Here is a 9391-nt window from a genome sequence, read left to right on the forward strand (position 1 = left end):
TTTGGCTTGCTTAGTTGGGGTCACTTCATCTACAGCGATATCATTGACTTGATTGCAAATAAATGCACAGACACTATTTAAACTGAACAGAGATGACATAACTGAATTCAATGATGAACTGCCTTTAACTATCATTTTGCATTATTGAGACACTGTTTTCCAAATGAATGTTGTTCAGTGCTTTGACGCAATGTATTTTGTTTAAAGCACTATATAAATAAAGGTGATTGATTGATTGATTGATTGAATTGAGGCACCAAACTACTGGACACCAGCACATCTAGTGACCCAAAATGTCTGATTAACCTGTAACTTTTAACACAACTAAACTGTTCTGACATTTATCATCAAAACAACAGCAGCTGCAGCATCTGATCTTTCATGTTTGATCATTTTCAAAATTTTTGATGCAACAAATTGTATACATTACTAAATTAGTCAAATAATATAATATAATTCACATCCGTATCATTTATTTGGCATTATTTCATCAGGTCTCACCTTAGTGTCTTGAGTTGACAGTTTGGATCCTGTAGTAAATCACTGAGCAGCTTCACTCCTGATTCTCCAGGATCATTTCCTGTGAGATCCAGCTCTATCAGGTGTGAAGGGTTTGATCTCAGAGCTGAAGACAGAGCTTTATAACCTTCCTCAGTGATACTGCAGTCTGAAAGTCTATTAGAAAAGGTTTATTTTATTAAAAGTTTTATAAATTAATATTACTACTACAAAAATGTTTAATATATTTCTTCTAATCAGAGAAGAAAAAAACATTTTGTCATCTGATCATGTCTTTCCTTTTTTAGATTACTACAGTAACACTTGCATTTTGAGCCAAAGAAAATGTTAATGTTAAAAACCAAAAGATGGTTCATTACATTCACCTGAGTTTCTCCAATGTGCATTTTGTATTTTCTAATCTTTTCTGTAGTTTCTTCACCCCTGAATCCTGCAGATTATTGTTGCTCAGGTCAAGCTCTTTCAGACTGGAGTTTGATCTCAGGACTGTAGCCAGAGCTGAACAGCTTTCCTCTGTTAGACCACAACCACGCAGCCTAAAATGATGAACATGAGGGGAGAATTTACAAATACAAAGTATGGTAACACTTTACAATATGGTTAAATTAAATGTTAGTTAACGTATTAATGATGAACATTGAACAATACATTTATTACAGTATTAATTAATCTTTGACAACGTTAGTTAATGAAAATAAAGCTGTTCACTAGGGCTGTGAATCTTTGGGTAGTCAGCGATTCGATTCGATTCGCAATTCATAGGTTTTCGATTCGATTCAAGAACGATTTCTGCAAATTTAGAACGATTCAATTCGATTTGATTTATAATGTTATATGCTAGTTTAATGTTGGTATGGCATGACATGGCATACGTAAAAATTTATGTAAGCCAATATAAAGATAAAAAAAGAGCTTTAAGAGTATTATGTATAAGCTAACATTTTGCCACACCAGGGGCGTAGCCATCATTTCAGAAGTGAAAGAAATATCAAATACAGTTGTTTTATGTATGTAGCCTATGTATTATCATAATTATTATTTTTATTATTTATTTATTTAATTATTATTTTTTTTATACAAGGAATTCTCTTCTTTTTTATTACTTTTAATTAGCTGTAAGAAATCAAATACACTGCTGGACAATAATCAATCATTTGTTATCGATAATTTATTCCTAATGGCAATTTTATAATTGATTTATATACTAGGCTACATTTAATTATCAATTATTTTAATTTTCTGCACAGAATAAGGTAGAAAATATACTTTATAGTTTCTGAACTGTAATAAATTCAGTATAGCTGCAGATAAAGACTGGCACGTCTATGAGAGCGAGATCACTTTCTTTCAGTGTGAAAACTTCTTTATCTAATTTTCAGAAAATAAAATGCTATAGTAGCTATTTAACTTTTCCTCTCCATCAGCGAATGATGATTCTGAGAGAAAACGCGCCAGATGTCTGTTTGCTAAAGCTACAAACGCTACTTTCAGATAAACCTCGCGCTCTTATTTCAAGGTCATTGTTCATGCTGTGGTTATTTTAACAGTTTCCTTCATACATTCGGTTCATCCGCATTGTTTAAACACATTTATCATTCAATGGAACTGTGTGTATGATTTAGACACTGACATTTCTGCTCCAACCATGAAAAAAACTACTTCATTTTACTACTACTGGCCACGGGTTTTGAGGAGAGATCGCACGTCATCAGCTGCATCAGAGACGAACGGAGCGCGAGTGCAATCCTGTGACAGTCTCAGGCGGTAAACAGTGGAGCACGTGAAGGACAGATAAGAGGCACGAACACTGTTCAAGGTCTCCATTAATTTGTGCGTGTAGTAATTTGATGTGTATATATTTTGAAAGCACTGAATCGCTATGGAAATTGCGATTCATTTGATTCTTAACGTTTTTTATCGATTTCTGTCCGAGAAATTGGCAATTCACGATTCAAAAATCATGTTTCAAGATCGATGCATATGAATCGTCAGGGTTTGTAATCGATGCATCGAGAAAACGAGTGAATCGTTACACCCCTACTGTTCACTGTTAGGTAATGTTAATTCACAGTGCATTAATGTTAACAAGCACTACTTTTGATTTTAATAATGCATTAGGAAAGGTCGAAGTTAACATTTAAGGGGCCATATGACTTTATTCAATCATTAAACAAATACTAAAGGTTATGTAATATGTCAAATGTAACAAGTAATGAGCTCTTCTAGAAATTACCTTTACAATAATAATCCATGAAGTTAATTAGTTTTGTTCCTTGTCAGTTTACTCTGCAATTTAGTGTACAACTGAATCCAAAATGGCCTAGAGACACATCCTGGCCTAGAGATCCTTCAGTTTACAGTTACTGAAAGGGGTCATAAACTGAGAAATTACATTTCCCTTGATTTTTTTTACATAACGTGTCAACATACTATAAAAACATCCTGTATGTTTAAGAACTCAAAACCTTCTAGTTAGTTCAAAAACAGCTTTTATAATACAACACAATGTTTGTTTATTTATATAGCACATTTAAAACAACAGATGTTGACCAAAGTGCTGCACACATGGATATTAGCATTAGTAAAGTAATGCTGTTGGGCGATTTTAACATTCATGTTTTCTGTGCTTCGAAACCATATTCTGCAGGATTTTAAGGATTTTTACTCAGTGGGTTTCTGTCCTCTTATGAGGCAGAATCCTCAGAAATCCATCGCTGACACGTTTGACTCGCTTTTTTACATTCTAGTGAAGATTTTTTTGTAGCCTGCCATTAGGTCTGCAACTAACTGGAGTTGGACTTTACTCTGCTTAATCTGGATGCTGATGCACATCTTAATCTTTTTAATTATACTTGTGCTGACATCATGAATTATATTGCCCCCTTGAAATATAAAATTCATAAGCCTGTACCTGTGCCCTGGCGCACACACTATGCATACTCTGAGATGGACTTGTAGACAGGCTGAATGCAAATGGAAGGAGGACAGATTGCAGGTTTCTTATGAAGTTTTGGGGAACTTCTATAACATGTTTCAGAAAGCTGTAAGGGCTACAAAAAGCAAATATTTGTCTGAACTTATCACAAACAATTGTCACAAACCTCAAGTTCTTTTTTCTACTATTAACTCTGTCTAATATCCATCTCTGCATTCTTTTCTAGAGTCGTCTACTTCTCTGTAATGATTTTGGAAAGTTTTTGTTTGAGAGATCACAACATTAAAATCCCAGCTGTCGAACTCAATAATCTTTTTGTATGATGTTCCATTATGTCCTTCTACCTGCTCAGAGTTTGAACCTATTGATTTCATCTCGTGTAATGAAGTTGTTGGTCACCAAAAACCAACTAACTGTCCTCAGGATATTATTCTATTTCTTTTTTTAGACCAGGACCAACTGTGTCCATGAATTGTCGGTTATTGGTTATTAACATGTTTGTCTTCTATCTTCTATCTCTTTCATTTCATGGATTTTATGAGTTATCCGAGTCAAAGTGTTACAACTTCTTCACCGACGCGCACGTGTGTTTGTGTGTGTGAAATTCGGTGCTGAAGTGAAATAGCTGGGCAGTTTGATAGCCAAATTATAAAAGGCTGCCTAATAAAAATAATAATAGTTATTATTATTATTAGGCCTATAATTGAATACATTAATAGGAGAATGAGCCTAATATCGTCTTGACTATCGAGATATTCTATCGTCTATCGGCACAACCCTACAACATACAAACAACCTCATGTTTGAAAAACAAGAAAATTTAAGTTTTGAAATGGCCTAACATAAGTCCACTCTTAAATCACATTGAAATGCTGGGTTAGGACCTGCAACGTAGAGTTAATGCTGGAATAAAGCCAAATGATTTCACTGAGCTGAAGCAGTTCTGCCTTCAAATCTGTAGCAAATTAACGAGGTCCATGTTAACAGATTCTAATTCTATGAATTCTAACCAAACACTAGGATTGGTCACAAAACTTACCTCAGTATCTCTAATTTGCAATTCATATCCTTAAATCCAGCGCAGAGTAGCTTCACTCCTAAATCCTGCAGATTATTATAGTTCATGTTCAGCTCTTTCAGATTGATATCTGATCCAAGAACTGTAGCCAGAGCTGGACAGCTTTTGTCTGTTAAGCCACAATCATTTAACCTACAATAAAAATAAATAAAATCACAGAGTTAGATGCATATAATACATTTGTTAAACACAAAAATTAAATTTATACCAACAATTTTTACATGAACAAAAAAAACAAACATATATACTACATATTTAATAGAATTGTATTCATTCAAATGTTGTAGATAAAACAAACTAGTTGTCACATTTCACACATGAGGAGCACGGGATCGAAGGAGGGAGGAGATGAGAAGTGAATAAATCAAAATGGTTTTATTAACAAAGGCTGGGATCGCACAGGAGAGAGCTTTGGGGCTGGAGATGACACCTTTCTCCTCCTCCCTAGTTTCCTCTTCTGGATCGGGGGGAAGGTTGGTGAACTAGAGTGCTGAACAACTGATGGGCTTGGTACAGCAGGAACCGGCAGGCTTGCCACATGAACAGACGGCCAGCTTTACTCGGGAACGACAGGCAGACTTGGCTTCTGGGCGGCTGGTCGGCTTGTCTTTGAAGCAACCGGCAGGCGAGAGAGAGCCACGGCTGGCGGCCTTGACTGAAGAATGACTTTTGATGGCTGACAAAGAACTACACACAGAACGCACTATAAAATACATGGACACCAATGGGAAACACCTGGGAATAAATTAATACACACCGCTGGAGACAAATATACTCAAAAAGGACAGGAACAGGAAGGACCAAATAAGGGCAATAAAGACAAAACATGAACCAGAGATTGACACTAGCATGCTTGTATTCAGTTTAATAAAATATTTATATGAATAATACGCTTAAATCATTAATGGCAATGATATATATATTATATATAGATATATATATAAGTGTGTGACGAGTGGGGCGGGGCCGAGAGACGTGGGAACGAGGAGTGAGGCCAGGTGTAGTGATTGGAGATGAGCTGCACCTGCGCCCCACCACCTGTCTCGAGTCCCACCTAGGAGATGGAAGGATATAAAACTGGAGCGACAACCGTGAAGGACGAGAGAGGACCAGGCCTGGCCCATTATTTTATGTTTTGGTTTTTATTTTGAGCGCACCAGTCATCCGTGAGGGGCTGGTGTGCTGTTTTGTGTTTATTTTTCAATTATTAAAATGTTTTGATTGTGCGCCGGTTCCCGCCTCCTTCTTCCCGATGAGTATGGAGATCTTATCATTACAAAGTGCTGCTCTATCATCTTGATGAGTTTCTATATCGTCTTTCCAGCAGAAGTTTCTGAAAGTTGAACTGCATATTTGAGTGGAAATAACTATGGAACAATGTGGTTTATAATAATATGACATGCTTCTTCTGTAACTAAACAGATTGCTGAAAACAGAAATTTCTACATAAATCCCATGTAAATCTAATAAAATATCATTGCTGTTTATATAAAAAATATAATAATAGTTAAACAATGTGTGTTATTATTTAACCATAACAAAGATATATACTTATAATTGGTATAGGATTAATAATCACTATAGATCAGGGTTGTCCAAACCTGCTATGTATCAATGTAGATTAAAGAGCCACACAGATGGGAAATCAAAAATTACCTGTATTACAGTGTATGATGTAGCTGTCCATCAGTGTAAACAATGTGCAAAGTAATTAAACCAAAAAGTAAACGATTTATAAAGTTATTGGCTTCTAAAGTAAGGAGTCGACTCTGAATCGCTGAAAAGAGTCGTTATAGATTTCAAATCTTTTGCCTATCTCTATGTACGTCACTAGGAACACTTTGCATAATAAGCTCCGCCTACCGTGTTGGGAGAAACAAACTCTGACCTGCCCCACCCACCACACAGACGCTCTGGTTGGTGTGAGAGCATCATGTCGAGGAGACGGTGTGTTTTTAATTGTAAAGGCAAGTTTGTTTTATTTTCACTGCCAAAGAATGAAGATCAGAAGAACCAATGGCTAAAACTCATTTTTACCACAATGCCAGAGCAGTACAACAAATCCCTTTTGTTGTGTTCACAACCTTTCACTGATGACTGCTTTTCTAATCTCGGTGAGTACAAGGCGGGATTTTCAAAGCGTTTGGCCATAAAAAAGGGTTCATTACCAACTTTATTTAGAAAAACGAGCATCTCCGAATCACAACGCGAAGTATGATTATGAAGTTATGTGTCTGTTTTCTCCCGAGCGTCTTATCAGTATGTGTGTGGTCTGCAGCCTTTCTCTGCGCTGATCTTCATTTACAAACACGTCATTAAAATGAAGTGTAACTCCGTGAATACTCAACGAAGAGACATGAGAGAGATATCTATAGAAAGCTTGACATGTCTACTTTAAAACTAAACAAGTGCTGCCGAAAACAGATATTCAGTGATAAAGTAATCCATATGAAAACAACGCGATGTCTGTTTTTCATGTCTCCCTTCATTATATCTAATGTGACCACGCCCCCGAGCTGAACGCGCTATTCAGATTCAAACTGAAGCGCGTGGCCTGAATACACACAAACAGAAGAAAAAGCAGCCAGACTGTTCAAGTTTATTATCTTACTGTTTGCTTCGCGATGAGATGAATAAGACATAATTCACCCCAAAGAGATGCTAACGCATAGTTTACCATGAAGTTGTGTGCGGAACAACCAATCAACCTGACTATGTCAGTTGACCAATCAGAACACAGTATGCTACCGAAAGGTGGGGTTTAAGTAAACTGAATCTTTTGAACAGCTTCGCGCGAACCATTTGGGGATCTCTGAGAATTGAGGTAATTTTAAAATTATATTTTGACAAAATGACAATGTTTTTTTAACCTTGGATGGATTTAAACCTATTGTACAGGACTTCTAAACAGTAATAGGAAGCTTAGAATTTTCATCTTACTGGCTCTTTAATGCAATTTTACAAAACATTAACAAAGAACAATAACTTACAGAGCTCTTTTGCAGGTTTTGATGACTGCTGATAATCTAATGAGACACTCGTCTGATTTCTTGAATTTCTGAAGCTCAAACTCCTCCAGCTCCTCCTCTGATGTCAACAACACAAAGACCAAAGCAGACCACTGGGCAGGTGAAAGATCAGCAGATGAGAGACTTCCTTTGCTAAGGTGGGTCTGAATGTCTTTCACCAGAGTTTGGTCGTTCAGTTCATTCAGACAGTAGAACAGATTGATGGATCTCTCTGGAGACAGGTTAGACTCTAATTAGGGCTCAAGCCCGAAGGGGCGAAGAGCCCTATTGTTCTTCTAAGGATTATTCTTGTTATTATTATTATTTTTATTTTTTATTAAACCTTCCGGGGGTTTTTGGGGGCCTTAACATGCTCAAAAACTCTTGAAAATTGGCACACACATTGGAATCTGCGGCCATCAGGACGCCGCAGAGGCTGGGACCCGGGCGTGGCACAGGGGCTCTACAGCGCCCCCTGGAACACAGTCAGAAATCTTGAACCATAGCTCACACACACTTGCATGTATTTATATGAAACTCAGTACACTTATAGATCTCATTGAGCCGAACAACTTTCACACTTTATGTCATAGGCTCCGCCCAACAGGAAATCAGCTATTCAGGGCTGTTTAAAAAAGCATGCTCTGGAATTTGAAATACTCCTCTGAGGTTTTCAACCCGTTCGCCACGAAACTCGGTGAACATGATCTCAAGACATTGAGGATGAAAAATTGCGAGGGGATTTTTGATATCTCGAACGGTTTGCCCGTGGCGAGGCGTGGAACTTATGGCGAGAAATGAGAAACAGGAAATGTCTAATAACATCCACATACATTTCCTGAATTTGATCAAACTTCATGGGTTTGTTCGTTGTATGATACCGATTGTATATATGTGACTATTAAGAGTCAACGTTATAGCGCCACCAACTGGCAGCAGGAAGTGTGTCATTTTCCAAATGCTTTGAATTCAGCATCTTATTTTTACTCGATTTACTTAAAACTTCATCAGAATAATGACAAAACACGGCCGATGAAAATCTGTTGTGGGGATATTGATATCTGATATAGTGTTGCCATGGCAACGTGTCAAACTTGAATGTTCTGTTATGGTGAGTTTGAGGCAGACAACAAGCTCAGATTTACATGAAACTCAAAACACATATCAGTATTAGTGATAGCTAGACAATGGCAAAAGCTTTTAAATGGGCGTGAATGAGGCACTCTATAGCGCCACCTTTTGTCAAAAGTGGGGGGGTTAGTTTTAGCTACAGACACCAAACTTGGTACATAAATTGTTCTTATCAAGACGGACAACTTTCTAATTCACAGTCATAAGCTACGATCAACAGGAAGTCGGCTATTTTGATTTGAATGTGTATTTTTGAGATTTTACAGTTGTAAAATTAATGAATACTCCTCACAGGGGAAGTACACTATACACACAAAACTTTGTCTACATGAAGAAAAAACATCGAGGAACTTAAATTGCGAACAGATTTTGGTTAGCTTGAACGGTTTTGTCGTGGTGATTTTTTGAAATGACAGTAAAAAGTGAAACATTAATCGTCTTCTATTTTTAAATTGCAGCTTCCAAACCTTTAAAAAACATTTTTCATTTAGAAAACCAGTGATTCTGAGGAAATATGCATAGTTTCATGACTTTACAGCACTGTATGATTAAAAGAAAATTAAAAAACTGTCAGACATCTGATCTCACTCTGTCACTCTGTTTGAGGAATGTATGAGTGCTGACTGTGTGTGTGTGTGAGTGTGAGTGGGGGAGGGGTGTGAGCTGAGTGGCAGACAGACAGAGAGAGAGAGAGAGAGAGAGAGAGAGAGAGAGAGACTT

The 9391-nt window shown here is 37.0% G+C and overlaps 1 long non-coding RNA gene across 1 annotated transcript; it reads right to left on the reverse strand.

The window, feature by feature from the left end:
• Positions 1-658: 658 nt before the first annotated feature.
• On the reverse strand, positions 659-4653 carry LOC113081227 (uncharacterized). Its single transcript, XR_003282122.1, has 3 exons — positions 4494-4653; positions 885-1055; positions 659-675 (listed from the first exon to the last, which is right to left on the reverse strand). It is a non-coding gene; the product is annotated as an uncharacterized LOC113081227 (long non-coding RNA).
• Positions 4654-9391: the final 4738 nt, after the last annotated feature.

This window comes from Carassius auratus, unplaced genomic scaffold, assembly GCF_003368295.1.
Source record: "Carassius auratus strain Wakin unplaced genomic scaffold, ASM336829v1 scaf_tig00033441, whole genome shotgun sequence".
Lineage (NCBI taxonomy): Eukaryota > Metazoa > Chordata > Actinopteri > Cypriniformes > Cyprinidae > Carassius > Carassius auratus.